Source organism: Pseudorasbora parva, chromosome 6 (genome assembly GCF_024679245.1).
Source record: "Pseudorasbora parva isolate DD20220531a chromosome 6, ASM2467924v1, whole genome shotgun sequence".
Classification (NCBI taxonomy): Eukaryota; Metazoa; Chordata; class Actinopteri; order Cypriniformes; family Gobionidae; genus Pseudorasbora; species Pseudorasbora parva.
In genome coordinates, this window is record NC_090177.1 from 14,003,326 (window position 1) to 14,015,478 (window position 12,153).

General features: G+C 38.2%; 1 protein-coding gene across 2 annotated transcripts in view; it reads right to left on the minus strand.

The window, feature by feature from the left end:
- Positions 1 to 12,153, minus strand: part of rarga (retinoic acid receptor gamma a) — an 89,991-nt gene that overhangs the window by 55,735 nt on the left and 22,103 nt on the right. Inside the window, exon 1 of one of the 2 annotated variants that reach the window (XM_067445729.1) lies at positions 5,533 to 5,671. The exons of the other annotated variant lie outside the window; for it this stretch is intronic. The gene's annotated coding sequence lies outside the window, so the exon portion shown is untranslated. Of the gene's footprint in view, positions 1 to 5,532; positions 5,672 to 12,153 lie in introns of those variants that run through there. 2 annotated transcript variants of the gene reach the window in all.

The window sequence follows — 12,153 nt, forward strand, 5'->3', positions numbered from 1 at the left end:
GAGTGAAAAGGTGAAGCAGTCTAAGAAATATTTATTAATAGGAAAACTATTATAAATTACATTTTATTTAAAAAAAAACATTTTAGCATTTTAAAATATGCATTAATTAAAATGTTTATATATAATGTTTTATATAAACTATTGGTACTATATTATTTACTGTTAATTAATATTATATATATATATATATATATATATATATATATATATATATATATATATATATATATATATATATAACTTGCAAAATAGCAGGGTGTTCAGATACTTATTTTCCTAACTGTATAACTGTGTGTGTGTGTGTGTGTATATATATATATATATATATATATATATATATATATATATATATATATATATATATATATATATATACACACACACACACATACATATATACACATATACATATACACATATACACACACACATATATTATATATATATACACACACACACAGTTATACAGTTAGGAAAATAAGTATCTGAACACCCTGCTATTTTGCAAGTTCTCTCATTGGGAAATCATTGAGGGGTCTGAAATGTCCACTGTAAAAGACAATCTAAAAAAAATCCAGAAATCACAATATATGATTTTTTAATGATTTATTTGTATGATATAGCTGCAAAGTATTTGAACACCTGTCTGTCAGCTAGAATTCTGACCCTCAAAGACCTGTTAGTCTGCCTTTAAATTGTCCACCTCCACTCCATTTATTATCCTAAATTAGATGCACCTCTTTGAGATTGTTAGCTGCATAAAGACATCTGTCCACCTCATACAATCAGTAAGAATCCAACTACTAACATGGGCAAGACCAAAGAGCTGTCCAAAGACACTAGACAAAATTGTACACCTCCACAATGCTGGAAAGGGCTACGGGGAAATTGCCAAGCAGCTTGGTGAAAAAAGGTCCACATTTGGAGCAATCATTACAAAATGGAAGAAGCTAAACATGACTGTCAATCTCCCTCAGACTGGGGCTCCATGCAATATCTCACCTCGTGGGGTCTCAATTATCATAAGAAAGGTGAGAAATCAGCCCAGAACGACACGGGAGGAGCTGGTCAATGACCTCAAAAGAGCTGGGACCACCATTTCCAAGGTTACTGTTGGTAATACACTAATGTCATGGTTTGAAATCATGCATGGCACGGAAGGTTCCTCTGCTTAAACCAGCACATGTCCAGGCCCGTCTTAAGTTTGCCAATGACTATTTGGATGATCCAGAGGAGTCATGGGAGAAAGTCATGTGGTCAAATGAGACCAAAATTTGGAGTTTGGAGGAAGAAGGATGATGAGTACCATCCCAAGAACACCATCCCTACTGTGAAGGATGGGGGTGGTAGCATCAAGCTTTGGGGTGTTTATTTCTGCACATGGGACAGGGCGACTGCACTGTATTAAGGAGAGGATGACCGGGGCCATGTATTGCAAGATTTTGGGGAACAACCTCCTTCCCTCAGTTACAGCATTGAAGATTGGTTGAGGCCGGGTCTTCCAACATGACAATGACCCAAAGCACACAGCCAGGATAACCAAGGAGTGGCTCTGTAAGATGCATATCAAGGTTCTGGCATGGCCTAGCCAGTCTCCAGACCTAAACCCAATAGAGCATCTTTGGTGGGAGCTCAAACTATGTGTTTCTCAGTGACAGGCCAGAAACCTGACTGATCTAGAGAAGGAGTGGGCTAAAATCCCTCCTGCAGTGTGTGCAAACCTGGTGAAAATCTACAGGAAACGTTTGGCCTCTGCAAACAAAGGCTACTGTACCAAATATTAACATTGATTTTTCTCAGGTGTTCAAATAATTATTTGCAGCTGTATCATACAAATAAATAGTTAAAAAGTCATACATTGTGATTTCTGGATTTTTTTATATAGATTATGTCTCTCACAGTGGACATGTACCTACAATGACAATTTCAGACCCCTCAATGATTTCTAAGTGGGAGAACTTGCAAAATAGCAGGGTGTTCAAATGCTTATTTTTTTCTCACTGTGTATGTACTAATATATATATTATATATATATATATATATATATATATATATATATATATATATATATATATATATATATATATATAAAATTTCCACTCAATTTTTTTTATTTTTTAAAACTATTTTTCAAAACTATTGTAACTATACAAGTTACTGTCAATTAATTTGAAAAATAATTATAAAACATTTTAATGAATAATATAATAATTTTAAAATATTATATTATAGCTGATATATTTACATAATTAAATTGTTTTAATTATTGTTTAATTAATTGTATTTAAATCAATCTGTTACTTGCCAATTATTTTGTAATTATGTATGAAATTTACAAGCAGCTTCTAAGTGAAAATTGTGTATATCCCCCAAAATAGTATTTTTAAATAATTAACACAGGTGTAAGTCCTACTTGATTTTAAAATCTTCTTCTTATTTTTCTTTCATAAATAAATAACCAAACTTCCGAGGTTTAGACGTGGTTGTGACACATGGAAGTCAGTGAGAGAGCAATGGAAAGAGTGATGGGAGTGGACGAAAGACTGTTCTGACAGTTCTGTTCCAAAATGGGATGTGGACAAGGTGAGCGCAGGCACATTGCAGGAAAACAACATTAAAAAAAAACTTTTTTAAAGACCCATAAAACACCCAAAAGGGGAGGAAACTAACATGACCAGCGAGCTCTTTTATGCTTGCAGCATGCAGTCCTCTGCAGGAAACGAGGTTAAATAATTGGTTAAGGATCAGAGCATTAACATGATCATGGCTAGATTGTAGTTGTGGTTTATTATGTAGCATAATCAGACAAGAAATCAGATTTATAAAAACAAATGACATGGCCTCTGAGCTAAACTAGCTATTTCAGATGAACAGAGTTTATTTAATCAGGGCAATAGAAGGTAATAGATGGCGCTCGTTACAGTAGCACTGGCACGGGGACGCATTCACACTCGCGAGTATAAACACACACTAACAGAGACACATTAATAAAAGCCCTGACACACACAGGAACTTCTAAGCAGATGTAGGACGCTCTCTTCCCTTCACACACGTACAGCCTGACATATAAATTCTTATATACACACAAAGTCAAAGAGATACATCTCTGCACACCTGCAAAAATATACAAGGGAAATAGTGATCTGATGGTTTCCTTCATAATTACAGAGTACAGAACAAAATCCCCTCCACCTTCCCAGATTCCCCATAAACCACCTGTTCAGCCCCTCCCTGCCACTTATAGTCAATTGCCCCCCAAAATTCCTGAGAGAGACAGGGATAAACTCATGGATTTATGATTTTAAAGCCAGAAAGCTGCCAGATGAGCTATGAAGACTGAAGTAAAATTGGGATCTAGACAGTGGGGTGGTCTAACCATGCATCTTCTTTTACTTAAATAGTAACACTCATGGTCCAAGCAACACATGCAGGCAAAAAACAAAAGGGCCATTCTATCAATCATAAAAACATTACTGTGAATACACTATAGAAGATTCAGCAAGTAAGTCTGTAAATCTAATACTGCGGTTAGGGTTGGTTAATATACAGAGGACAAAAGACACATCTTGCTGTCACTCAAAAGAAGGAAAATAAACTATAACTAAAAGTATAATGACAGCAGTTTATCCAAACACACAAACACAATAAGACACTCCCGTATTCCATTACAGTTACTGTACCGCTGAGATCAGACTGCACAGTCCCGCTGGAGTCAGAGTGGGAGTTTTGGTTTTGGTGGAACGTGAATATCTGGTTTGACAATAGTTTGTTTTTCCTTGTCTTTGCTTCTTTTGTCTGAGTTCATGTAAACTCATGTTGCTGATCTGTGAGACATAAACAGCTCAAGACAGAATAGGGCTGGCCCATTCCTTTCTCGTTTAAAAAAAACAGCCGTGTATACATTTGTTTGTGCATGCGTGGAGTAAGTCTGTTGTTTTTAATGTTGTAACGCGCTCAGACTTCTCCTCAGCTCCAGATGTGTGTTTGGATGTGAACATTCTGTCACATGTTAAAAGAAGATCTCATAAATCACAGTTGGCTCTGACACTGTTAAACACCGCTGGCATAAACTCACACACAACATGTTGAAAAGCAAAAGAAAGCTAATTCTGTCAGATCACAGAGTGAGTCAGAGAAAAGCACAAAGAACAGGTGCTACATTAAATGAGTTTCACAGTGCTGCAAATTCACCCATCAGGTAACACAATAGAAAAAGTAACACAAAAAGTCCTGTTACCACACTGATATATGCATTTGTATGCATTTTGTTACTTTAAAACATGGAACACTTGTTCAAAAGGTGATTGCATTGTGCAATGCCAAAATGCAGTTATCTTAAAGGGATAGTTCACTCAAAAATAAAAAGTGTGTCATTACTTTGCTCGCCCTTATGAAATGTTATTTTTCTGCATGACACACAAGTTTTGCAAAATCTCCAGGTTGTTATTTTCCATTCCATGTAATTATAATGAATGTGGACGGAATGCTTTCAAACCTCAAGAGGGATGGAAGAATCGCTAAAAAAAATATATCATAAAAGCATCCACATGCTCTTAAGTCTTCGAAAGCCATAATAATTAAAGTTTTGAACTGACAATGTTCCTGTGTCTGGACTATTGAGTGAACTCAAGAACCGGAATAAATCATTCCGAGCAGCTTTGTGAATTGGATCAACCAATTCATTGAAAAAAATCAAATCTTTTACAAATAACCACTTTTCTCATTAAGAGCTATTGGGCAGATGTCAAAATGAAGAGTGAGTGAAAACTTCTTAATCTGCTCCTTCCACCCTCTCATGGCCTTTAAAAGTGAGTTGTATGGACTGTGTATGGTGAGATTGCATCCGTTTATAGGTGTAACATCTTCAGTCGCCATTCATTCATTGTCATTACAGAAAAAATACATTATCAAAATGTTATCCCCTATCCATTTAAAGAACTAAATTTCCAGTTAGCCTATGTCTCTAAATGTATCGAGGTTCATACCATGAAACCTCATTATCATATTTTTTAAATTGCATGAGATGCTTGTGAAAACACCTCTCCCTTAACAAACAAGTTGTAGCACATTATCTTGCAGACATTAATCTCAGATTTACAAACACATAGTTAAAACTTGTAAGCATCGGGGTTATTGCATTAACACTTACGGCTAGAAAGACCAGTCAGAGGAATGTTTTACGTGTGTCAAGGTAGGCTACAACTCACTAGGAAAGAGAATCTCTTCAAACACGTCGCGGATCAAGAAAACACTTGCACGTCAAACATCAACGCCGCACGAATATAAATGAAAACACACACACAGCGCACGCGCTACAATTAGATGAATTCAAGAGAACCGAGTCGCGCGAGCGTAACGAACAAACAAAAAGTTGCGATTCTTTTACCACTCTCGCTTCTCTATCCCGTCTACTCAAATGTAGTTTTAAATCATTCCGGTTTCTCCGTTGTTATATGTATCATATATGACAGACATAAGAGAGTAAACTTAATCAAAACATCGTTACATCAGTTCTGTGAAAGTTGAACTCACCCGTTGTGACTGAAATCCGCGAGGAGAAGTAAAGAGAAGCTCAATCTCTCCGTTCATCAGACTCCCTTAACACTACACGGTCGTTTCTTTCTATCTTCTTCCTTTTTCTCTGCCCTCTCTCTCTCTCTCTCTCTCTCTCTCTCTCTCTCTCTCTCTCTCTCTCTCTCTCTCTCTCTCTCTCTCTCTCTCTCTCTCTCTCTCTCTCTCTCTCTCCCTCCCTCTTTCTCTTCTTTTCGTCTCTCTTAGAAATAATTATGCGCTCTGATTCATGAACCCTGTCTGGGTCACGTGACTCCACCCTTCAAATATACAGCACATTTTTCACAAGCCACAAAATGCCTAGAGGGAAGAAACAGAGGCAAGCTTAAATTTCTGTTTTTAATTCTCTGCCCCTCTTTCTTTCTCCCTCTTTTTCTCACTCCTTGAACTCTGTGTATTCACAAAGTGACATGTACTGAGTAGCACATGATGTAGGAATGCCAATGAGTAACTCCTTAAAGTGGATACAGTTTCTCCTTGACATGAAATAAAAATTGACCGTGCACGTTCCTGGTCTTATTGTGACCGATTCACTGGTGCGTGTTATTCCGGTGTAATCGTCATCAAAATGCAATAATGTGCACTAAACATGAAAGAGTGAAAACCCTAAATCACGGTGCCAATGCTTTAAAGTGTGAAAAACAGTGTTAAATGACACATGAAAACAGATAAAACATAAACATTCAACAATTTTAGGTTGAAAAGTTACAGTTAGCATCCACTGATGGATTATTTGATGGTTGTCATAAATAACGATGATTGATTTGCTACAAATGTCACAGGAAAATTGCATCTTTTTGATGAGGGGAGTCTGTAAATATGGGAAGTTCCAAACTTGCAGAGGGTGTGTCCGGCTATATGCCACTTTCTATGTGTTTTATAGCAGTGTGCAGTTTGTGTTTGTATGGAACAGTTCTGTGCTGGCTTGTTTGTGGTTCTGGGCGTTTGCCTGGTTCTTCCAAAAGCTGCCATTCTGCACTGGCTTTGGTTAAAAGAAACCCCCACAAACCTCACTGTGAAGACACACCTTAACTGGCTCCTCTTTGACAGTGCCATCCCAAGCTCAGGGAGGTGGCACGTCAGGTTCAGCCTTGGGTCTGTCAGTAAGTCTATAAAATAAATCAAATGGAACTCGCAATATACAATACTGATAATTATGTGGATAGTTGCACATAAAACAACTTTGCTGTGAACAAAGGTTGCATTCAGGTAGTGCTGGACTTAACATGAACTTCAAATTAATCATACACTGTTTGTTAACAGGCCAGAGGAGAACTGGCACCCTGACTGAGACTGGTTTCCCCCAAGGTTTATTTTTCTCCATCATGCCCTGATGGAGTTTTGGTTCCTTGCCACCTTTGGCTTGGCTTGTTCAGTTGGGGACACTAACATTTCGATGTAAGCTATTCAACTAAATATCCAAATAAAATAAATGTATTAGGTCTTAATTAATTTCATAAACTATAATACTGATCTGGCAACATTGTCGCTATATGATAAATTAAAATAAGCTGGTAACATTACCGTTTTCTCAAAAAACGACTTTACAGCCGAATCAAATGTTGTTGCAATATTGTCCTGTTTAACACTGTGACACTGCTTTGAATCAATCGTCATTGTAAAAGATTTTGATCTGCTATAAACTGCTTAGCTAAAGTGTAGCAGTAGGCCACTTTAGCAGGGCTGGCATTATAGGTTGCAACGCACAAGTCAACAGGAAGTGGTTTGCTTTGCCACACAACTGTATAATACACAGCTTCATCTGCAGATCTCTCTCTGTAAACATACTATCTGTCCAAAGCAGTTAACTAAGTTCAGAATGTGATGACTGAGGTTATTTAATAGTTAGTTCTAATAAAAAAGGGTAAGTATTAGTAGTAAAAGGTTTAATTGCACGTATGCATTTTCGATTGAGCACCTACTTTAGAATTAAGAAAAAATATTACAGTATGTGCTGTCATTCTCCGCGTGTCTCTGAGTGAGTATGTGTCTGTGTGTCAGTAGCAGGAGAGAGGTCAGAGGTTAGCAGTGTTTGTGTTTCGTTGTCAGTGAAGTGTGCTGGAGGTTGAGATTTATGATCTCTGTGTTGGGAGACTGCAGAGTGGAGGATAATGAAGATAGATCAGACTGCTATCTCTCTCTCTCTTCCTCTCTTGCACTCCTCCTTCTCTCAGACTACCTGTGCATCTAACAGTCTTTGTCCTTGTCTTTCACATTACATTGCACCTGCTTTTATATATTCTTCTTTTGTATAGAATTCTTGTGTCTGTGTATTAGTATGCAAAACGCAGTGTCAAATGTGTAGGACACATAGGAAATGTTAAAGTCAGCATGAAATGGAAGTCTTTTCTTTCTCTTTTGTGACCTGTATCAGAGAAAACGGCTTCTTGAACAAGAAAAAAATGTATGACGGGACTTGATTTTGTCCATCTGGAATTGATTGGACCATTGTGGCTTACAATTGCTGTGATCTCATGTGAGTGACACGATGTCCCGCCCTCATGCCGGCAAACACATCAGATGAGAAGAGATGTCATTTGTTTGTGCAATTAGGGTGTCTAATTTAGTAGGGACGTTAGGGACATGTCACTACCAATACCCGGCGACTAAATATTGTCCCTTGCAATCATTTTGATCGTCTGTTGCAAAAATGTGAAAAGAGTGTCTATTACAGTATTACAATGTTTTATTTTGTTTTTTGCAGCGTTTACAACCAGTCACTGATGTTTTTGTTGAGCACATGAATGCAATGGCCAATAAAACGCATTTAAATTAGTCATCTGTGGAAAAGAAATTGGGCACATTCAACGTTCAAACCGGTGCGCAACGTTTTGCTATGGTTTCCGGTTGAACGTCATGTTTCCTGGAAACGGTGTGCAACGGGTTTGAGAGCCGCTTTCTCTCGTTTGATGGGTGTGTTAAATATGTCAGCTCAATCAGCAGCAACATGTATATAAACCACGCCGTGTTAAAGAGGCAGCTCGCACAATGGGTCCAAGTAAAGTTGTTTATAAATGTGTACGCTCCAGCTCGGTTCAGAAAGATAAGAAAACATGATTGTTGTTAGAATTTTATAGTTTTATAGTCTGTTTAAATATCATTTAGTAATTGCAATGTCTTCTGGCCCATATTCTTTCCTTAGGAAGGTGTGCTAGACACTGGTTACTGTAACATAAAAATACTATACATATTTATAAATTTTGCTATTGTATTGTGGAGTGACGATTTCATAAACGTTTATACTCCTCTGATTATAATGGTAAATATTACAGTATCAAACAGTAATCAGTAAATAATGATAAGCCTAATTCTCACAATAAAAAATAAGGTCATATAGATCATAACACAATCTCAGAGGTAAGAAGTGGATTAGGCTAGCCTGGATGCCAGCCGAATTTAGCCCCGCCCACAACATTTTCAGGTCGGGCAGTTCGGTCTGGTCTCGCTCCATAGAGGAGTAATTATCCCTGAACAGAAACTGTTCGGACCAATGAAATCATCAGGGCGGGCTTTAGACGATGGTGGACAGATGATCAACAGTAACGTAATCACTAACGTCATCATAGGGGCTTGGATTATATTTGTTCGAATCCTAAATGGAGAGCCTGTTTGTATATGCATTCACCTTCACAATTTCTCTCAGAAATGACTATCATGTTGGGTAAGTACTCTGTGTATCATTAAATTATTTTATTTTTTTACAACACCGGCAAAGATTGTGTATTCCAGCCTGATACCAGCGCGCGTGCAGACAGGGTAGCCAAGTTTTTACAACAAAACCGCCAACTACTTGCCCTAAACAATAGCTTCTCGGGGGGTTCTCCGGGGGAAAAATGGCGTTTGGGGGGTAAAATGTGTGTTATTTTGGGAAGGTTGCCTGCTAAAATTCGCACTCATGGGTCTTTATATCACATAATAGTCGCTTCAACCCGTGGATGTAGAAAACAACCTGCAGAAAAAAAGCGGATGTGGCAACACAGTGCAGTTGAGCTCTGTTGACATTTGATAATGCATCGCTTCGTTGCTCTGATTGGTTGTAGGTCTATCCAATTGATGTCTTTCCTGGTTCGGTTGAAACACGCCTCATAATCACAGCCCAATGGAGCAGTTTCAGACTCATATTCTGACCAGAATTGAGTATGGCCCGTCAGGCTAGGATTAGGCTATCCTTCATCCTGAAATGTAAGGCAAATGTTGGATCACAATCATTAGGAACCACCGTTTCCACAAATCCCTTCAATCGATTGGGATGTTCTCTTTTATTCTTGACGGCAAGGGCAGTGATTTTATCAAGCTTATTTTGTAGAATTAAACACACATTTATATCAATTTCATCAGGCTCTGAAATTCTTGAAAAAGAAAACAAAGAATGGCCTTCTCAGTTGCCATCAGAACAGGGCGTTCAACGCAGCACCGTTTCCGTTTAAAAAAAGTTTTGCAACGTTTTGTTGGTGCTGAACGCAGCCCAGCTGAAACTGCCCGGCATGAGCTCACTGACATTCAGCAATCAGTTTTGCATGTTCATGACTTCTCTCATCATAAATCAATTGCATCGATGTACTGTAAGTAAGAGTTTTATAGTGCAGTGTAGTCAGCTTCAGTCATCATAACACAAAGTTTTGCAAGACTGATTTTGACCGTGTCAATGACAATTGGAAAGATCTTTGCTCGCTTTCTTGTACATAATTTATTCTCAATTTTAATAACTGTTTTGTTTTTCATGCTACTAAGTGAACCAATGGAAAGTATTGATTTACTAATGCGTAAAACGTCAATAAACTCATTAAACTCATAAATGGTTCTCAGCTTGTTTTGTATGTGAATGCTGTTCAGTTTCTCCCCACACAAAAATCAAGCATATAGGATCAGTTCTGGCAGGCTGATCATGTCTACCTATAGGAGTACGACATATCACAGCACACATATATAAGATCCTTCAGTGCTCTCAGCAGCTATTGCGTTTTCCAGAGCTCATTTACCTTCCTCCAGCCCTAGCTCCTTCTCTTGTCTAGTCAGGATTTGGTATTATAATTCCCCTTGAATCAGACTAAATTCCTGAATTATTTGTACATTTATTATCAACATTAATGATATCTGCAATACATTATGTTGGTTCTGTTCTGTTTACCCTAAGGGTTGTTGCTACTCTCCCTGCTCTTATCATGCTAGGCTGCATGGGTGTGCAGGGAGTTCTTGTCCAGAACAAAACCATACTGCCAATCCAAACTATTGCTAATAGTCAATCAATCATCTTTGACGACTATGGTCCTGGCAGATTTTTTTTTTTTTTTTGATGTTCTATTAATACACATTGACAATCACGAGTACATTATTAATGGCAATGATCAACAATAATGATTTTTGTCATAATCGTGTGGCCCTAAACTGTAATGGCTATGAGATGCCTGCTCTGACCCACCTCTGCCCTAAAGACACATAACACTTGGTTCTGTGTAAATGAAAAGAGGCATCAGAGAAACCTTTGCAGTGTAAAGATAGCTGCTTTGGTCATTTTCTATCTAGCAATTTTTATCTACATAAACCCCTTATAGTGAAATAAACGGCGCCATGTTTCTGCAGTAGCTTTAAACCAGGGATAAGGAACCTTGATCCTGAGTGCCACTGCCCTGCACAGTTAAGCTCCAACCCTGTAAAAAAGCAGTCACTTATCTGTAATTTTAGTAATCCTGAAGACCTTGATTAGCTTGTTTAGGATTGTTTGATTAGGGTTGGATCTAAACTCTGCAGGGCAGTGGTAGCCTAGAAATCTAGACGCACCCTAGCGGCAGCAAATCTAATCTGCCGCGAGTGTCGTCTAGCAACTCTCAATACACATATGAGCTGTAAAAACCAAACTCTGGTCAGGCCAATCACATCGTGTATAGAGTCGGTGGGCGGGGCTTAACATAAAGAGAAGATTTTTCTTAAAAAGGGAAGATGTGTTCAGAGTTTTGCCGACCGAATACGGCGAGAGTTTAATCAATCAGCTCCGCTTCACATTTTTCTGGTTGGTTGTCGCGCTATCCAATGCGTGCAGAGGGAGTTTGAAAGACAGCCGTTTATCCCGCCCCTCGGATTGAGCCCTGTCAATGGTATGTTTCCAGAGCAAACATCTTGATGTGGGTCTGGCTTGTCAAGCTAGGACAGTGGCTCTCCAGGATCAACTTTCCCTACCCCTGCCCTAAACAGACACACTGCTCTACAGAGCGCTAGCAACTCTCCACTGTCTCAGACGACATCTTTGTCCTTTGTCAGCCACCGTAGCTTCTCTATTTGCTTTGAAAGAGAGGGGTAAGCAGTTGTAATTCTAAATCTGACCGCTAGATGATGCTAAAATGTACACAGTGCATCTTTAATTGCTGCAATATTCCATAAACAATTAAGAATTAAAAATGGTGACTTTAATATGAGGGAATTTTCTGAATAGACCCTTTTCACATTTCCGGATTTCTCAGTCATAGTTGGGTTAATTTTTATAGCGGTGAATGATAGAATACATTTAATATATTTTTTGTGTCCCCATTTTCTCAAATAGCAAAAGAAAAAATGCAGTGATTTCACAACTTTCAAAAAGAGGAAAAA